The sequence below is a fragment of the Pongo pygmaeus genome, chromosome 6, assembly GCF_028885625.2.
Source record: "Pongo pygmaeus isolate AG05252 chromosome 6, NHGRI_mPonPyg2-v2.0_pri, whole genome shotgun sequence".
In the NCBI taxonomy this organism is placed as follows: domain Eukaryota; kingdom Metazoa; phylum Chordata; class Mammalia; order Primates; family Hominidae; genus Pongo; species Pongo pygmaeus.
The window spans coordinates 61,995,709-62,017,144 of record NC_072379.2 but is presented as its reverse complement, the minus strand read 5'-3'; the positions used below and the strand labels follow the sequence as shown (position 1 = coordinate 62,017,144).

The 21,436-nt window shown below is 42.8% G+C and overlaps 1 protein-coding gene across 2 annotated transcripts in view; it reads right to left on the bottom strand.

Annotated features, from left to right (window-relative positions):
* Positions 1–21,436, bottom strand: part of GSDME (gasdermin E) — a 61,590-nt gene that overhangs the window by 26,517 nt on the left and 13,637 nt on the right. The gene's annotated exons all lie outside the window — the stretch shown is intronic.

Below are 21,436 nucleotides of genomic sequence, written 5' to 3'. Positions count from 1 at the left end.
TATTTCCTTATAATAATGCAAACAGACTAACACAATCTCCTCCTAGCTGAGCTACTGCTCCAGTCCTGAAGCTTAGTTTGCACATCTGTAAACTGAGAATTTGCTATGAGGGTTACGTTCAGTGAGTTCCTGTATTAAATGACCCACGCTCTAACCAGCAGATGGCAGGGGCTCCGTAAATGTTTTTTTCCTTCCACTATTGGCGGGGATGGCAAGTCAAGCTCCCTTTCCAGGGTGGTCAAAGAAATGGCCAGAATTTTCAGGATGCTTTATGAGGGAGCCCTCAGTCAGGTGTAGCAGGACAAGCTGCAGGCAACACTTCTCAGACACTGAGTTAAAGGAGGAAGGGGTTTATTCGACCGGGGGCATCGGCAAGACTCCTGTCTCAAGAGCGGAGCTCCCCGAGTGAGCAATTCCTGTCCCTTTTAAGGGCTCACAACTCTAAGGGGGTGCGCGTGAGAGGGTCGTGATCGATTGAGCAAGCAGCGGGTATGTGACTGGGGGCTGCATGCACCGGTAATTAGATCGGAACAAAACAGGATAGGGATTTTCACAGTGCTTTTCTATACAATGTCTGTAATCTATAGACAACATAACCGATTAGGTCAGGGGTCGATCTTTAACTACCAGGCCCAGGGTGTGGCTCTGGGCTGTCTGCTTGTGGATTTCATTTCTGCCTTTTAGTTTTTACTTTTCCTTTCTTTGGAGGCAGAAACTGGACATAAGACAATATGAGGGGTGGTCTCCTCCCTTAAGGAATTGGACCCTCAAAGCAATTAAGAGCATGGCTCCATGGACACAAGACAGGAGTTGGATACAAGACATGGGTACACTCAAGACAGCAGCTACATGATACAGGACAGGAGATGGCTGGAAAAGGAGAACAGGCAGGAGCTGCTGTGAGGCGGCAGGCAGTGATGGAGGGAGGGAAGCGTGGCTCAGAGCCCAGCGTGGTTGCTGGGGACCAGAGCAGCCCAGCAGGAAGGGAGGCTCCAGTGATTCCAGCATCCATCAGCTCCCCAGGCCCAGCCCTAATGAAGCTGCCTCCTCTCCCAGCCTGAAGCTTTAATTTCCATTTTCTCTGCTTCTAAGCCTTTCAAGAGCCAAAATGCAAACTCACAGAGGAGAAACCCAGAGACAACTTTTAAAAGTCTGACAATATCCAAAAGGAGGGAAGCAGGTTTCTTTACCAAAGCATAAAGGAGGTCCCGGGGATGCCTCCTGCAGAGACACAGGAGGGTGAGCTTTGTCATGCAGACCCCACACTTCAACTCTCCTTCATTCATCTCCACAAATACCTGAGTCCTGCTATGCTCCAGGCACCAGCCCAGATGCAAGCTTCTCAGGGAACAGGCCAAGGCAGCCACCACTAGCAGGCTCCTCTTACACAAAAACCCTTGATAATAACAATGGTAGGCCGGGCACAGTGGCTCACGCCTGTAATCCCAGCACTTTGGGAGGCCGAGGCGGGCGGATCACGAGGTCAGGAGATCGAGACCATCCTGGTTAATATGGTGAAACCCCGTCTCTACTAAAAATACAAAAAATTAGCCGGGCATAGTCCTGGCTACTCCTGAGGCAGAAGAATGGCATGAACCCGGGAGGCGGAACTTGCAGTGAGCCAAGATCGCCCACTGCACTCCAGCCCAGGGGACAGAGCGAGACTCCATCTCAAAAAAAAAAAAACAAAAACAATGGCCTCAAGGAAGAGTTTCCAATGGAAACCCTGGGGAGCCTGGTAAGGCTCTCCAAACCCTAGGGGACATCATGACAGAGCAGGAGCTTTTGTTGAGTCTGCTGTGGAGAAATTATAAAACTAGAAGGGACCCAAGGGGATTATCTAGCTCTGGGCAGAAAATCAGTTTCATCTTTATTTTCACCTTGATTAATCCATCAGCTATTACTGCCTGGATGTAGGAAAAGGATTCTAAGGCTGAGTGTGCGCTGGAAGACAGTAAGGAGGAAGAAAGCTATGATTAAGTGGCAGTGTCTGCTTGGACATGGGAGGGGGATGGCCCTGATCACCTGGATCTAACCCAGTGTCTCTGCTCATTAGTGAAGAATGCGCCCCAGAGAGGTGACAGGCCCACCTGAACCACATGGCCTGTTAGTGGCAGTGCCAAAATCAGGAACTGCATCTTCTGACTCTGAGACCAGTGTGCTTTTCCACTACACTCTTCCAAAAAACAACAAAAAGTGAAAGGTACAAATGCAGACTGAGGAAATGGTACAATACTGCCAGAGCTGGTTTCAACATCTCCCCAGAAACAGAGATGGGGACATGACAGAGAGCCAAAAGATGGTGGCCAGCCTGCTGCTCAAGGAATATTAAGCAAGAATTACTAACCCACAGAAACGGAGATATGTATTGATGATAAAGGCTTTAGTAATTCCAGAATTTCTCCCAAGAGTTTTGATTTATTGGCTAAAACTACAGTTTACAAAGGATCACACGTGTGTTCACAGACCAGCTGTAGAGTGGGAAAATTAGGTCCACAGACATTGCCTGTAAACTCCTTGGCGTTGCCTTTGTGACATTTCATTAAGTGGGAAAGTCTGCTTCTCTCTTGATAACCAACCTCCTCCAGTCTACAGAGATGGCAAAGAGTTTTATTTCAGTAACTGCTCCCTAAAATCCTGGAACACACACACCATTGCCTCCTTCATCTGCCGATTTCCCTTCCAAGGGAGGCTCCATTCCCCCTTTTTAAAGACTGTAAGCTTTTTGACAACGAAGGCAGGAGAGCAGCACTCAAACCACATCTGTGCTGCTTCTGCAGGCACTGTCCCCAGCATCCTGTACCGCGAAGGCTGAAAAACCCTCCCACACTATGAGTTGGGGGTGCCACTAGCTGCCGTCCCCAGCACTGTTCGGGAGCTAGGGGGGCTGTAACAGGGGAGGAAGAGACAGGGTGCACCCAGCCCTGCCAATGAGTCTTGATTTGTCTCTCGGCCATTCTTGGTCACTCCATTTTTCTTATCAGGAATCGGGGAGCAATTCTGGCCAATGAGACCTGAGGAAAATCTGTTAGGGGTTCTCGAGTTTTTCTCCCTCTTAAAAAGGGACACAAAGAAGAGGCCACTTTTCTCCCTCTGGACCTTTTGTCTGCAATGTGGCTGCCATTTAGGGACCAAGAGAACTTGAGCTGCCAGGACAAGCAACAGATGGCAGCTGCCACAGGGGCCCACGGAGCCACCGAACTGACCTTCTGCCGTTAACCATTCAGTCAACTGGGACCCACCCTCTTCAAGGTGTTTTCTTATGTGAGATAATAACAAATGTTCTTTGCAACCAGACACACCCTAACTGGTATATGAAGTGACCATCATCCTTATTTCAGAGAGCAACAAGAAGCACAAAGAACTCAGAAGCCAAGGGGCTGGGTGAGAATGCAGCTCAGCACCATCCACCCCCGAAGCTCTGCGCCCATCTGCCTCTCCCTCCTGAACCTTCCTGGGCCCTGCATACAGAAGGCGCTTAATGCATGCTTGATTGTTAAAGAACTGGCAGTCTTTCTGCTCGATCCCATGAGAGCTTCCCAGAGTCAGGAAGTGGATCCTCTTGGAAACGAAAGCAGCCGCCCACTGGCTCCCCAGCAGGTACTAGCAGTCCCCATTTCAACCACGTTTCATAACAGAAACTTCCCACACATCAGAGATGCTCAGCCCACAGCCGGGGGGAGGAAATCTCTAGAAACCTCAACTCCTGTGCCCTGGGCCTCCACTTCCAACACACTGAGATAAGCCCTGCTCTTTTTCTCTCTCTCTCTCACTTGGCTGTAATGAAGATGACTTCAGGGTTGTAAAATGCTGGGAAAATCAAAATTGGGGCAGAATGCTCACTGCACATTGTTGCCAAAGTGACCAGGTCACCCGCAGACTGTGGCTGCTCCACTTCTATCCACATTATAGTCTCTAATACCTTATCTTACTCACATACGATGACCCCTGGAAAGAGAAAGGAAAAAAATGACTGAGCACCTGTAGATGTTCAGCCCTTTAGACGAGTAATTAATTAACTGCATGCAACCAGTGGATGAGATGCAGCAAGCCTGGAAGATGATAAACCAAACGCAGCTGATGCCAGAAGTGACTTCACGCCCTTGGAACATGTGTCTGTTTCCAAGCTCTGTGCATAGAAGTTGGATCGGAAAAATCATGTGTTTAGTGAACCTGGTTTTAAATCCTGAATCCAGGCCAACTAATTAATTTCCACATTCAGGCTCCTCAGTTGTAGAATAAAGATAAACCAATTATCCTTTCAAGCAAACTGGGCTCAGTGTGCTGAAGGCACTGCGCCAGACCCCACGACAAAGGAGGCAGGGCGTCCTAGGAGGGAAACGGATACAGATGCAGGCACTTCCGACACACTTGACCCTACGGCGTGGTTAGTATCACACCAGGGGTGATGTGACTCTTGAAGGAAGTGGGGTCTAACCTGAGGAATACTGAGGAATTGGCTGGGTGACACAGGAGAAGTGAGTCTGTGTGTGCCCTTCATGCATCTGTGCAGACAGGAGGAGTGAACGTCAGACAAGGATTCGAGGTAGAAGGAGCCTGGAGTATTAATCCCAGGAACTGAAATAAACTCAGTGACTGACCTGGAGGATGTGAGGGCAACTGGTGAGAGATTAGGCTAGAGATTGAAAGCATGGCTCTGTTGCACAGAGGAGCCTGTGGGCATCCTCCTAGGACAGGGGAGAGCACAGAAGGCATGGCTGGGCAGTAAGGGGATCCGACTGGCTGCCCTGTGGAGAATCAACTGGAAGGGGAGAGATGAGAACAGGTAAGAGATGGTTGGTGGAGGCCTGCACCATTTCCCAGAGAAACTGTCATGAGACTGGGGGAATGGGAACAGGTAAGGTTGATATTTAAGAGGTAGAATCAACTGGTAAGAGACAAGGTGTGGGAGAGAAGGTGAAGAAGGAGCCATGTCTGATATTCAGATTCCTGGCTAAACCAACTGGACTCATGCCTCACCCACCAGCTCATTGGAGGGTTTAGAGAGATGAGAAGTGCAGTGATGAGTTGAGTCTCTGTGTCAAACACTGTATGAACAGCCCAAGTGGAACAAACATCTGCTCACCTGAATTCTAACTCCTGACTCATCCCAGCCATCCTGACTGTAGACACTGCAGCTTATCGGTTCTGAGACACATATTTTTTTCTTTACATTTTAACATCTCAGAAATCAGGATGTTTTAAAATTGATAGGTGGCACAGTTTAATTGGCAGTGTTCTTTCTCAATGGTACATAGAATAATGGTGCCTCTTTCAATGGATGACATCTTGGATTTGAAGAAATACAATAATGCCTATCAGTCTCAGAAGAAAATAGTACTTGAATGACTCTTCTTAGGACTTAAATCCTACCTAGCTCCAAAAAGATCTGAAGTTGCCTTTAAAAATAAAGCTCAGCCAGGCACAGTGGCTCACACCTGTAATCCCAGCACTTTGGGAGGCAGAGATGGGCAGATCACAAGGTCAGTAGTTCGAGACCAGCCTGACCAATATGGTGAAACCCCGTCTCTACTAAAAATGCAAAAATTAGCCGGGTGTGGTGGCACGCACCTGTAGTCCCAGCTACTTGGGAGGCTGAGGCAGGAGAATTGCTTGAACCCAGGAAGCGGAGGTTGCAGTGAGCTGAGATCGCACCACTGCAATCCAGCCTGGGCAACAGCAGAGTGAGACTCCATCTCAAAAAAAAAAATACAAAAATAAAAAATAAAGCTCATCGGGCAAGGTTATTTCTGTAAAAAGACTAAACTCACTCCCAAGAACAAGTATTGGAGGGTCCCCAGCACACCCTTCTCTACAGGAAGCCACCTTTACACTGTGAAAGGAAGCAACAGAAGTCAGACAAGCTTCCAGGGGCTCACTAAAACCAAGACCAGGAGACAGAATATTTTAGAAAAAAAAAAAATTGGCAGAATTTCAGATAGCACAGAATTTAGTGTGGCCTGGGGGTCTCAGGAAAGACATCTTTTAAAAAGAGTGGATTTGGTGGGGCCTTGACCTTCACAGCTTTGTTTCCCACAGAGAATATGGTGACCAGGACAAGGCCCATGAAGGTCTTACTGACATTGCTCAAGGGCTCCATACACCTTTACTTAAGAATCAAATCAACATCTCCTGCCACAAACAAAACATGTACAAAGAACAGCCTGTGTGCTATGCAGACTTCTCTGTAGCCCAGCTACACGTCTGGATCAGCACTTATTTGGGGAACACGGGTTGCATGCAAGAACCAGAGCCCCTGCCGACTTTCACTGGAGGTGGTCAGTCACTCCACGGTGGAGTTCTGAATGGTGACCGCGCAGGTGCCTACCTCCTCCGTGGGAGAGGAAAACAAGAGCTCAGACAGAACATCATGCTGCACGTCAGAAACTCCAAGGACTTCGCCTCCTTCCTGCAGCTCCATGGCTCCCTATCTGGCTCTCAGCAAGCTGCATCACACCTTCCCTCCCCGGGAGCTCTGGCGCTTGCCAGGTTTGCTAGCCAGGCTCTATACATATTGCAAGTGGTAACACTAACAGCCACAACTAATGAGAACTTGCCACATGCCAAGCACTACTATACCTGCCCTGTTTATATTCTCTCTCTGAGTTCTCACAGTAACACCGATCCCATTTTGCTAATCAAAGAAATTCTGGGTCGTGAAGGTAGGAAAAGGTGTCCCATGTGCCTTCGTTTAAAGAAAAAGATCTTTGGGTAAGCTGGTTAGGAGGTGGCATAGTAGCATTTATTATGTTATTCCTTAAACCCTCCCTCTGTTTCCACCACAAATTGTTTTGATTTTTAAAATGAGCCTGAAGTTTACCACCCTGAATTCGGCCTAAAAATACCTCCACCTGCCAATACCAGGAGACCAGCATAAAGAGGTACTGCCAGCCCCTCCCACCCCAGACCTTGGGATGCCCTGGTTTATTGTGACCACTTACACCTGCCCTGGAAGGAGAAACACAGTGAAAAGAGAATCAACGACAGGACCAGAATCAGGGAACTCATGTTCTCCAAGTACACGTGGACAGAAGTCTTCATTGTTAGGCACAAACTGTTTACTAAAAATAATGATTCGAGTGCTGAGTAAAGCACAAAGACAAATGGGATGATTTTCAAACCCTCTGCTAGCCATCAGGAAATTGATCAGGTAGGAAGGAAGCCCAGTTCAAACTGTTTTTTCCAAGAAAGACATGGCTCCTCAAATCTTTCTCCTTGAAAAACTCCTAAATAAAAGTTAAAGGACCAGGAGCAGAGCAAGATGGGTGAATGGAAGCCTCCCGTGATTGTTCTCCCCACAGGAACACCAAAGTCAACAACTATCTATATAAAAAAGCACCTTCATCAGAACCAAAAATCAGGTGAGCAATCACAGTACCTGGTTTTAACTTCATTTTGCTGAAAGAGGCACTGAAGAGGGTAGGAAAGGCAGTCTTGAATTGCCAACACCACCCCTCCCCTATCTCTGGGCAGCAGCCATGTGGCACAGAGAGAGAAGCCGTGTGCTGTAACAGGGAGAGCACAGCAACTGTGGGACTTTGCATTGGAACTCAGTGCTGCCAACACTGGGCAGAACTCAGCCAGCGGCCCCTGAGGGAACATGTAGACCAGCCCTAGCCCGAGGAGAATCACCCATCCCGGTGGTCAGAACCTGAGTTTTGGCAAGCCTCACCACCATGGGCTAAAGTGCTTTGGTGTTCTAAATAAACTAGAAAGGCAGTCTAGGCCACAAGGACTGCAGCTCCCAGGCAAGTCCTAGAGCTGTGCTGGGCTCAGAGCCAGTGGATTTGGGGGGTGGGTACACAACCTAACTGAGACACCAGCCAGGGTGGCTAAGGGAGTACTGGCTCTAACCCTCCCCCAACTCCAAGCAGCACAACATGCAGCTCCAAAAGAGATCCCTTCCTTCTGCTTGAGGAGAGGAGAGGGAAGAGGAAAAAGGACTTTGTACTGTAACCAGAATACCAGCTCAGCCACAGTAGGATAGAGCACCAGGCAGAGTTGTGATGCCCCCACTGCAGGCCCCTAGCTGCGAGACATTTCTAGACACACCCTGGGCCAGAAAGTAACCTGCTGCCTTAAGGGAAGGATGCAGTTGTGACAGGATTCTTGTTCTTCTGACTAAAGAGCCCTGGGCCCTGCACGATCAGCAACAGTAACCAGGCAATACATGCCATGAGCCTTGGGTGAGACTCTGAGACATGCTGACCCAGCTGTGGTCAGGTGTGACTCGGCGCTTTCACAGCTGTGCTGCCTATGTGGAGAGATTCCTTCTGCTTGAGAAAAGCAGAGAGAAGAGTAAAGAGGACTTTGTCTTGCAGCTTAGGTACCAGCTAAGCACAGTGGGGTAGAGCATCAAGCAAGCCCTTCAAGTCTCTGATTCCAGGTTGTGGCTCTTGGATGGCATTTCTGGACCTACCCAGGCCCACAGGGGACCCCACTGCCCTGAAGAGTGAGTCTCAAACCTGCCAGTATTCACCACAAGCTGACTAAAGAGCCCCTGGCCTTAAGTGAATGTGGGCGGTGGCCTGGCAGTGCTCCTTGTGGGTCTGTAGTGCTGGTGGACATGGGTGAGAGTCCTCTGCCTGGGGAAAGGAGAGGGAAGAGTGAAGGGACTTTGTCCTGTGATTTGAGTGCCAGTTGAGCCACAGTACAGTAGAGCACCACATAGATTTCTAAGGTGTCCAACTCTAGGCCCTGACTCCTAGACAGCATCTCTGGACCCGCCTGGGGCCCCAGGGAAATCACCTTCTGTCTGAGGGGAAGGACACAAGCCTGGCTGGGTTCACCACCTGCTGATTATACAGCCCTAGGGCCTTGAGCAAACATAGGCAGTAGCCAGGTAGTGGTTACAACAGGCCTTGGGCAAGACCCAGAGCTGTGGTGGCTTCAGTTCTGACCAGTGCAGTCCCAGTGGTGGTGGCCACACAGTTGCTTGTGTCACCTCTCCCCCAGGTCCAGAGAGCTCAGCATAGAGAGAGACTCTGTTTTGGAGAAAGTAAGGGAAGAGAACAAGAGTCTCTGCCTGTGATCCAGACAATTCTTCCGGATCTTATACAAGACCACCAAGGTGGTACCTCTACAAGTCTATAAGAACCACACAGTTACTGGGCTTTGGGTGTCCTCTAATGCAGATACAGCTACAGTGACAAAAAACTTGGATAACAACACCCAAGTACCTTTGAATACCTGGAAAGTCTTCCTAAGAAGGATGGGTATAAACAAGCCCAGATTGCAAAGGCTGCAATAAATACTTAAATCTTCAAAGCCCAGATACTGACAAACATCCACAAGCATCAAGACAATCCAGGAAAACACGACTTCACCAAACAAACTAAATTAGGCACCAGAGACCAATCCTGGAGAGACAGAAATATGTGACCTTTCAAACAGAGAATTCAAAATAGCTGTTTTGAGAAAACTCAAAGAAATTCAAGATAACACAGAGAAGGAATTTGGCGTTCCTTCAGATACATTTAACAGAGATTGCAATAATTTAAAAGATTTAAACAAAAATTCCAGAGTTGAAAAACACAATTGACATACTGAAGAACACACCAGAGTCTCTTAAACAGCAGAATTGATTAAGCAGAAGAAATAATTAGTGAGCTTGAAGATAGGATTTTTGAAAGTACATCAGAGGAGACAAAAGAAAAAAAATGAAAAAGAATGAAATACACCTAAAAGACATAGAAAATAGTCTCAAAAGAGCAAATCTAAGAGGTATTGGCCTTAAAGAGGAAGGAGAGAAAAAATAGGGGTAGAAAGTTTGTTCAAAGGGATAACAGCAGACAACTTCCCAAACCTAGAACAAGATATCAATACCTAAGTACCAGAAGGTTATAGAACACCAAGCAGATTTAACTCAAAGAAGACTATCTCAAGGCATTTAATAAGCAAATTCCCAAAAATCAAGGATAAAGAAAGGATCCTAAAAGCAGCAAGAAACTAACTGCATACAATGGAGCTCCAATATGTTTGGCAGCAGACTTTTCAGCAGAAGTCTTAAAGGCCAGGAGAGAGTGGCATGACATATTTAAAGTGCTGAAGGAAAAAAACATTTACACTAGAATAGTATATTCAGCAAAACTATCCTTCAAACATGAAGGAGAAATATAGACTTTCTCAAAGAAAAGCTGAAGGACTTCATCAATACCAGATCTGTCCTACAAGAAATGCTAAAGAGAGTATTTTAATCAGAAAGGACATTAATGAGCAATAAGAAATCATCTGAAAGTCCAAAATGTACTTGTAAGTACACACAGAAAAAACACAGACTATTATAACATTGTCACTGTGGTATGTAAACTACTCATATCTTAAGCAGAAAGACAAAAAGATGAACCAATTAAAAATAATAACTACAGGGCCGGGCGCAGTGGCTCACGCCTGTAATCCCAGCAGTTTGGGAGGCCAAGGTGGGTGGATCACCTGAGGACAGGAATTCGAGACCAGACTGCCCAACATGGTGAAACCACATCTCTACTAAAAATACAAAAAATTAGCCGGGCGTGGTGGTGGGCGCCTGTAATACCAACTACTCAGGAGGCTGAGGCAGGAGAATCACTGGAACCTGGGAGGTGCAGGTTGCAGTGAGCCGAGATTGCGTCACTGCACTCCAGCCTGGGTGACAACAGCAAAACTCTATCTCAAAAATAAATAAATAAAACAAAACTACAAAAGCTTTTCAAGACACAGACTGTACAATAAGATATAAATAGAAAAAAGGAAAAAGTTAAGCAGGAGGACAAAGTTAAGGCATGGAGTTTGTATTTTATTTGTTTATGCTAGCAGTGTTAAGTTATCAGCTTAAAATAATGGGTTACAATAATGGGATAGTATTTGCAAGCCTCATGGTAACCTCAAATAAAAAACTTACAACAGATACACAAAAAATAGAAAGCAAGAAATTAAATCATACCACCAGAGAAAATCACCTTCACTAAAAGGAAGACAGGAAGAAAAGAAAGAAGGAAGAGAAGACCACAAAACAAATAATAAAATGGCAGGAGTAAATCCTTACTTATCAATAATAATTGAATGTAACTAAACTCTCCAATTAAAAGACATACACTGGCTAAATGGATTAAAAAAAAAAAAAAAAAGACCAAATGATCTGTTGCCTACAAGAAACACCCTTCACCTATAAAGACACATATAGACTGAAAATAAAGGGATGGGAAAAGCCCATGCAAATCACAGGCAAAAAAACAGCAGGAGTAACTATATTTATGTCAGACAAAATCGATTTCAAGACAAAAACTATAAGAAGAGACAAAGAAGGTTACTATATAATGATAAAGGGGTCAATTCAGCAAGAGGATATAACAGTTGTAAATATTTATGTACCCAACACTGGAGCACCCAGATATATAAAGGAAATGTGATTAAAGCTAAAGAGATAGGCCCCCAGTGCAGTAATACCTGGAGACATCAACACCTAGCTTTCAGCATTTGACAGATCATCCAGACAGAAAATCAACATCAGACTTAATCTGCACTACAGACCAAACAGATCCAATACATATATACAGAACATTTCATCCAACAACTGAAGAATACACATTCTTTTCCTCAGCACATGGATCATTCGCAAGGATAGGCCATACATTAGGCCACAAAACAAGTTTCAAAACATCCAAAAAATTGAAATAATATAAAGTATCTTCTCTGACCACAGTGGAATAAAAAAACTACATAGCAATAACAAGGGGAATTTGTGAAACTATGCAAATACATGGAAATTAAACAACATGCTCCTGAATGACCAGTGAGTCAATGAAGACACTAAGAAAGAAATTGAAAATTTTATTGAAACAAATGATAACAGAAACACAACAGCAAAACCTATGGGGTACATCAAAAGCAGTACTAAGAGGAAGTTTATATCTGTACGTACATCAAAAAAGTAGAAAAATTTCAAATAAACAATCTAACAATGCATCTTAAAGAACTAGAAAATCAAGATGAAACCAAACCCAAAGCTAGTGGAAGAAAAGAAATAATAAAGATTAGAACAGAAATAAATTAAAATGAGGAAAACAATACAAAAGATTAATGAAACAAAAGTTGGCACAAGACAGGGATGCCCTCTTGTCTCACCACTTCTATTCAACATAGTGTTGGAAGTTCTGGCCAGGGCAATTAGGCAGGAGAAGGAAATCAAGGGTATTCAATTAGGAAAAGAGGAAGTCAAATTGTCCCTGTTTGCAGACGACATGAATTGTATATCTATAAAACCCCATTGTCTCAGCCCAAAATCTCCTCAAGCTGAGAAGCAACTTCAGCAAAGTCTCAGTATACAAAATCAATGTACAAAAATCACAAGCATTCTTATACACCAATAACAGACAAACAGAGAGCCAAATCATGAGTGAACTCCCATTCACAATTGCTTCAAAGAGAATAAAATACCTAGGAATCCGACTTACAAGGGATGTGAAGGATCTCTTCAAGGAGAACTACAAACCACTGCTCAAGGAAATAAAAGAGGATACAAAAAAATGGAAGAACATTCCATGCTCATGGGTAGGAAGAATCAATATCGTGAAAATGGCCATACTGCCCAAGGTAATTTACAGATTCAATGCCATCCCCATCAAGCTACCAATGACTTTCTTCACAGAATTGGAAAAAACTACTTTAAAGTTCATATGGAACCAAAAAAGAGCCCGCATTGCCAAGTCAATCCTAAGCCAAAAGAACAAAGCTGGAGGCATCACACTATCTGACTTCAAACTATACTACAAGGCTACAGTAACCAAAACAGCATGGTACTGGTACCAAAACTGAGATATAGATCAATGGAACAGAACAGAGCCCTCAGAAATAACGCCACATATCTACAACTATCTGATCTTTGACAAACCTGAGAAAAACAAGCAATGGGGAAAGGATTCCCTATTTAATAAATGGTGCTGGGAAAACTGGCTAGCCATATGTAGAAAGCTGAAACTGGATCCCTTCCTTACACCTTATACAAAAATCAATTCAAGATGGATTAAAGACTTAAATGTTAGACCTAAAACTATAAAAACCCTAGAAGAAAACCTAGGCATTACCATTCAGGACAGAGGCATGGGCAAGGACTTCATGTCTAAAACACTAAAAGCAATGGCAACAAAAGCCAAAATTGACAAATGGGATCTAATTAAACTAAAGAGCTTCTGCACAGCAAAAGAAACTACCATCAGAGTGAACAGGCAACCTACAAAATGGGAGAAAATTTTCACAACCTACTCATCTGACAAAGGGCTAATATCCAGAATCTACAATGAACTCAAACAAATTTACAAGAAAAAAACAAACAACCCCATGAAAAAGTGGGCAAAGGACATGAACAGACACTTCTCAAAAGAAGACATTTATGCAGCCAAAAAACACATGAAAAAATGCTCACCATCACTGGCCATCAGAGAAATGCAAATCAAAACCACAATGAGATACCATCTCACACCAGTTAGAATGGCAATCATTAAAAAGTCAGGAAACAACAGGTGCTGGAGAGGATGTGGAGAAATAGGAACACTTTTACACTGTTGGTGGGACTGTAAACTAGTTCAATCCTTATGGAAGTCAGTGTGGCGATTCCTCAGGGATCTAAAACTAGAAATTCCATTTGACCCAGCCATCCCATTACTGGGTATATACCCAAAGGACTATAAATTATGCTGCTATAAAGACACATGCACACATGTTTATTGAGGCATTATTCACAATAGCAAAGACTTGGAACCAACCCAAATGTCCAACAATGATAGACTGGATTAAGAAAATGTGGCACATATACACCATGGAATACTATGCAGCCATAAAAAATGATGAGTTCATGTCCTTTGTAGGGACATGGATGAAATTGGAAATCATCATTCTCAGTAAACTATCGCAAGAACAAAAAACTAAACACCGCATATTCTCACTCATAGGTGGGAATTGAACAATGAGAACACATGGACACAGGAAGGGGAACATCACAATTTGGGGACTGTTGTGGGGTGGAGGGAGCGGGGAGGGATAGCATTGGGAGATATACCTAATGCTAGATGACGAGTTGGTGGGTGCAGCGCACCAGCATGGCACATGTATACATATGTAACTAACCTGCACATTGCGCACATGTACCATAAAACCTAAAGTATAATAATAATAAATAAATAAATAAATGAAACAAAAGTTTGTTTTTTTAAAAAGATAAATGAAGTTGACAAACCTTTAGCCAGACTAAGAAAAAAAGAGAAGACCCAAATAAATAAAATCAGAAATGAGAAAAGAGACATTACATTAATACTACAGAAATTCAAAGGATCATTAGAGGCTACTATGAGTAACTATACACCAATAAATTGGAAAACCTAGAAGAAATGAATAAATTCCTAGACACAAAACCTACCCAGATTGAACCGTGAAGAAATGGGATCAAAGCCAAAATAACAAAAAAACAATGGGATCAAAGCCAAAATAAAGTCTCCCAGAAAAGAAAAGCCAGGAAAAACCTGATGGCTTCACTGCTGAATGTTACCAAACATTTAAAAAAGAATGAATACCAATCCTACTCAAACTATTCCAAAAAACAGAGAAGGAGGGAATACTTTCAAACTCACTTTACAAGGCCAGTATTACCCTGATACCAAAACCAGACAAAGACACATCAAAAAAAAAAAAAAAAGAAAACTACAGGCCAGTATTGCTGACAAGCAGTGTGCAAAAATCCTCAACAAAATACTAACAAAATGAATTCAACAATACATTAAAAAGATAATTTATCATGACTAAGTGAGATGTATCCCAGGGATGGAAGGATGGTTCAACATATGCAAATCAATCAGTGTGACACATTATATCAACAAAATGAAGAACAAAAACCATTTGATTATTTCAACTGATGCTGAAAAAGCATCTGATAAAATTCAACATCCCTTCAAGATAAAAAAACTGCACACAGAAGGAACATAGCTCCACAATAAAAGCCATATATGATAGACCAACCAGCTAGTATCATACTGAAATGGGGAAAAACTGAAAGCCTTTCCTCTGGGATCTGGAACACAACAAGGATGCCCACTTTCACCACTGTTATTCACCATAGTACTCGAAGTCCTAGCTAGGGCAATCAGACAAGAGAAAGAATAAAGGCATTCAAATTGGAAAGGAAGAAGTCAAATGATCCTTGTTTGCAGAAAACATGATCTTATATTTGGAAAAACTTAAAGACTCCACCAAAAAACTATTAGAACCAATAAACAAATTCACTAAAGTTGTAGGATATAAAATCAACATACAAAAATCAGTAGCATGTCTATAGGACAACAGAGAACAATCTGAAAAAGAAATCAAGGAAATAATCCCATTTACAATAGCTACAAATAAAATTAAATATCTACAAATTAACCAAAGAAGTGAAAAATTTCTACAATGAAAACTATAAAACACTGATGAAAGAAATTGAAGAGGACACAAAAAACATGGAAAGATATTCCATATTCATGGATCAGAAGAATAAATATTGTTAAAATGTCCATACTACTCAAAGTAATCTAGACTTTGTAGAGATTCAATGCAATCCCTACAAAATACCAATGATGTTCTTCACAGCAATAGAAAAAAAACTACCCTAAAATTTATGTGGAACCACAAAAGATGCAGAATAGCCAAAGCTACCTTGAGCAAAAAGAACAAAGCTGGATGAATCACATTACCTGACTTTCAAATTATACTGCAGAGCTATAGTCATTAAAACAGTATGGTAATGGCATATAAACAAAAATATAGACCAATGGAATGGGATGGAGAATCCGGAAACAAATCCATACATGTATGGTGAACTCATTTTCAATAAAGGTGCCAAGAGCATACATTGGGGAAAGGATAGCCTCTTCAATAAATGGTGCTGAGAAAACTGTATATCCCTATGCAGAAGAATGAAAGATAGACCCTATCTCTCACCATATACAAAAACCAAATCAAAATGGATTAAACACTTAAATCTAAGACCTCAAACTATGAAACTACTATAAGAAAACACGAGGGAAACTCTCTAGGACATTGAACTGGGCAAAGATTTCTTGAGTAACATCCCACAGACACAAAACACTAAAGCAAAAATGGACAAATGGAATCATATCAAGTTAAAAACTTCTGCACAGCAATGAAACAATCAACAAAATGAAGAGACAACTCACAGAATGGGATAAAATATTTGTACACTACCCATGTGACAAGAGATTAATAACCAGAATATAAAAGGGGCTCAAACAACTGTAGGAAAAAACATCTAATAATCCTGTTAAAAATGGGCAAAAGATCTAAATAGACATTTCTCAAAAGACGACATACAAATGTCAGACAGGCATATGAAAATGTGCTCAACATCACTGATCATCAGGGAAATGCAAATCAAAACTACAATGAGTGATCACCTCACCCTGGTTAAAATGGCTTTTATCCAAAAGACAGGCAATAAAAACTGCTGATAAGAATGTGGAAAAAAAAGGAATGCCTGTACACTGCTGGTGGGAATGTAATGTAAATTAGTACACTATGAAGAACAGTTTGGAGATTCCTCAAAAAACTAAAAATAGAGCTACCATACTATCCAGCAATCCAACTGCTGGATATGTACCCAAAAGAAAGGAAATCAGTATACTGAGGAGCTATCTGCACTCCTACATTTATTGCAGCACTAGTCACAATAGTCAAAATTTGGAAACAACCTAATCCTCAATAGATGAATAAAGAAAATGTGGTAAATATACACGATAGAGTACTATTTAGTCATAAAAAAAAGAGTAAGATACTGGGCTGGGCGCAGTGGCTCACGCCCGTAATCCCAGCAGTTTGGGAGGCTAAGGCAGGCAGATCACGAGGTCAGGAGTTCAAGACCAGCCTGGCCAATATGGTGAAACCTCATCTCTACTAAAAATACAAAAATTAGCCAGGTTTGGTGACGGGTGCCTGTAATCCCAGCTACTCGGGAAGCTGAGGCTGGAGAACTGCTTGACCCTGGGAGGCGGAGGTTGCAGTGAGCCAAGATTATACCACTGCACTCCAGCCTGGGTGACAGAGCAAGAGTCCGTCTCAAAAAAAAAAAGGATAAGATCCTGTCATTTGCAACAACAGGGATGGAACTGGAGGTCATTATGTTAAACAAAATAAACTAGGCACAGAAAGATAAACTTCACATGTTCTTATTTATTTGTTGAACTAAAAATTAAAACAATTGACCTCATGGAGATAGAAAGTAGAGGGATGGTTACCAGAGGCTGGGAAGGGTAGTGGGAGAGTGGTAGGGGGATGCGAGGATAGTTAATGGGTACAATAAAAATAGAAAGAATGAATAAGATCTAGTATTTGATAACATAACTTTAGGATACCTAAAGAATGAATAAAATCTAGTATTTGATAGCATAACTTTAGGATACCTAAAGCCAATAATAATTGTATATTTTAAAATAACTAAAACTTTATAATTGGATTGCTTGTAACACAAGGGATAAATGCCTGAGGTGATGGATACCCCATTTTACATGATGTGATTATTATACATTGTATACCTGTATCAAAACATCTCATGAGATATATTTTCCCATTAAAAAATTCCTCATTAAAAAATGTTATATATCCCATAAATGTATGTATATATATTTATGTAAATATATGTATATATATATATATTCAGTGTAACTTTAAAACATTTTAATTATGAAGATTTATCATGGTCATAACATTGCTTTAATATACTGGTTTCATATAATTTATTTAATTTGGAATTCCTAATAAAGAACCAAACTTCTCATTACTGTATGTGCACAGAAAAATGTAATCTGCTTTACCAAAATTCCCTTTACAATATGATGAAGAATAAAAGTGGGATATGCCTTTATGGTAACACCCTCCTTAATCCCCAAATAGCCAGGAAAGCACAACGTAGCATGGTCTCTGGAAAACAGCGGGGACTGAGGCCCAGAACTCCGGGGAGGGAGCTGATAGGTGTGCGCGCTCCAGAGTCCACTCACTTCCAGACATTCAGCCAGGAGAAAGCCTTCAGAGATCATCTAGTCCAACTACCTCACCTACAGCTGGGGAAACTGAACCCAAGGGCAGAAATGGCTTACCAAGTCGACCTAAGTTATTGACCAGGAATAAACTTACCAGACCCTAGGAAATTAGAAGCAACAAGCTGGTGGCAGAGGTGGGATGGGCTGTGGCTTTTATACTTACGGTAGTGACATATGGCAGCTGACCACAGAAAACAAGGCAGACAAATGAAAAGCGTATTACAGAATAATAATGAAAGAGTTTATTAAACACAAAAATGAAAGAGCTTATCACACGAATCCGAGTCACTATGAAAAAGACTCAATAAATGTTATTCTCCATTTAAAAAAAAAAAAGTAGGTGACATATCTTAGAATGGTTTCCATCAAGAATGCTAAGATCTGCATAGAGATTGCATTCAAAGGGGTCAGCTCCAGGTATCCGGAAGGTTAATTTCTGTGGAATGCCTTCCTGCCCAGCACAGGCTTGTTTTTTCAAGGACAAAGTTTGTTTTTGATATGTGCACACATTTCATAGACAATAAAGCTAATATTCTGATTTTTGAGGCCTAAAATAACTTGTATGCAGATGACAACTTATCTAAATGACCTGAAATAAAAGTGACTGTAAATAAGCCCTCGGGAATGTACAGTCCTTAAGCATCACGAACTGCCACTCCCAAGGCCACGCATGTATCAACAATGCCTTATCAATCCCAATGATGTTATGGGGAGTCCAAAGACAGGCAGACAACGTGGATAAGAATTTATTACTCCAGCATGAAGTAACAAGAATGTTAGCTTTACTGAGCTCCATGCCAAGAGCAGAAGTCTTCCCTTCCCGCCCCTGTCCTCCCCCCTCCCCTATAGTCCACCTTGTCCTCCTAGCAGCCTAACAAGGGTGAGGTGATTCTGTGATAAAACTCCTCTTTGGTTTCTAGTCCTTGTATTTATTCTTTATCATGCTTCTGGTGGCACCACTCCCCAGGGCATCCCTTCCCCCATCACCGCTACAAGTAATAGGACTCCCGAGTCCAAGTGATCTCATCCCTGTGTCCAGGCACTTCCAGGTGAGCAGGCCTCGCTATGCACATATGCCTGCTCAGGATAGTTTCTATTCCATGATTCACCCACCAGGTATCCTCCCTAGGGAGGCGGGTTCATGCCTCGGCCTTTACATTCTGTGCTATCATTTTAACGACTTTTACATGATTTAGAGGAAAGAACAGGAGCTTTGGAGCCAGAAAATCCCGAGTTGAATCCCAGCACCAACATCCAAATTGAGCTCTGTGTCTGGGAACAAGTTATTTCTCCTTCCTGAGCCTTGGTGCCATTAAGTGTAAAAGGAGATGGCTGTGCAGAGTTAAGGAGAGGCTACATATAAAGTGCCTGGCACGCAGTAGGTGCTCTGCGGATGCTCTTTTCCTACCCCTCCCCCACTCCCCCTTCCTCCACTCAGAACTGTTGGCTCTGGCTTCTTTCTCTCCGGAATGTTTTCTCCCATCTCTTCTCAGTGACCCTCCTCATATGCTTCCTTTTGGAAGAGCTTCTACACCTGAATCATGAAGGGTGTTTAAAAACCTATATTGAGAAATGTGATTATAGGACATTGCCAAACTGTGCTTCTTGAAATAGAAATAACGAGACTATAAAGTGCAGCTAAGCTAGAGAGGGTTGTGTGAGACTGAGGGAGCAGAGAAGATGCTCTGGACACCCTCGCTTCCCTTTTCCCCTTCCCCAGTGCCACCAGACATAGCAAATGAAAATGTAAGACATCCAGTTAAATTTTCATTTCAGATAAATATCAAATATGTTTCTAGTGTGTCCCAACAATTGCAGCTGAGAAGGAAAATGGGACTCTAGCAAAGATAAGCTGTAGAGAAAGGAAAATAAAGATCATGACTGCCAGAGACAGAGGCAGCTGTCCCTTCTACCTGGTGCTACCAGAGAGAACTTCAAATTATCTGACCAAAAGGGAACCCCTGGTGGAGTCAGAGCTTTGTGTGGTCTTGGAGTCCTAGAAAGTGCCAGTAGGCAGTAAACACACAGCCACGGTCCTTCAGATCCAGTAAGCATGGGCGGTTACTGGAGAGGGGCTTGGGACTTGAAGACGGCAGCTGCCTAGGCACCCTCAATGTCTGTACAAAATCCACCCACCTAATGCTATGTGGGTTTTATCGTATTTTCTATTAATTTTTAAACATAATTTTGTGGAATGAGCACTTATTTAATATTCCATATAATCTTTAAAATGTTGCAAAAGATGAAATAAGCCAGCCATACTTAGATACAAGTGAATTTTCTCTTAATTTATTTGGATTTGAATTTTTGCTTTAAAAGAATAAAGGGCAATAAAATTACACAGGAAAATGCACACGTTACTGTACAAACTGAAATACCATCCCCGCTGAATTACTGCAATCACTTCTCAACTGAACCTCCCTGCTGCTGCCCATCCAGTCTCTTCTCAACTCAGCAGCCAGAATGATCCTTCTAAAAATTACATCAGATTACACCCCTTCCCTGCCCAGAACCCTCCACTGGCTCTCAGTAAGTGTGAGGCTTTCCAGTGGGCTTCAAGGTCCTGTGGGACTTGGTGCCCCACCCCTTTCAGCTCCTCCGACTCTCCTTTCCTGCCCTCCCCTCGCTCACTGGGCACAGGCCACCCTGGCCACTGCCCACAGCGTCCTGCCCAGATGTCCCCGTGCCTTCCCTCCCCTCCTGCAGAGCTTTGCCCTAATGCCGGCTTCTCCATGACACCTTCTTCTGGCCATACTTTCTAAGTTCGTAGCCCCCATTCCTAGCACATCCTAGCCCCTCTCACTGCTGCTGATTCCCATCAACCTACTGCACATTTTACTTTAGTTGTACATTTGGTATCTCTCCTCACTAGAATGCAAGGCAGACATTTGGGCATTTTGCTCTCTGCAGCCTCCCCAGAATGTAGAACAGTACATGGCACATAGGATGCACTTGATACAATTATTTTTTGAATGTTGAATAAACATAAGGTAAGAATAATGATGAGCTATACTGTGGTAAGATGTATTTACCAAAAGCCAAACAATGAATAAATGTGGGGTTTTCTTCAAGACTTCAAAGACTGAAAAGAGCTCTTATTTTTGAACTGTTTTACGTGCCTCTCGCTTGCTTTCTTCTTTTTTTCATCAGAAAATTACAGAGCCAGAGGGGGGTCATGACTTCCTGGCTTCTAAAATTAATATTCAAAAATGCAGGACTGAGCATTTTCACCGTTGGCATTTTATAAATCATGTGATTGAAGGAAGTACATATTTGCCTGAAGTAACATCCTTTGAAAGTGCTTCCCAAGTCTCCCCGCCTCAGGCTAAGAACAGTCAAGCAATTCCAGACTAAAGAATGTGCTCCTCATGAAATTTCAACAC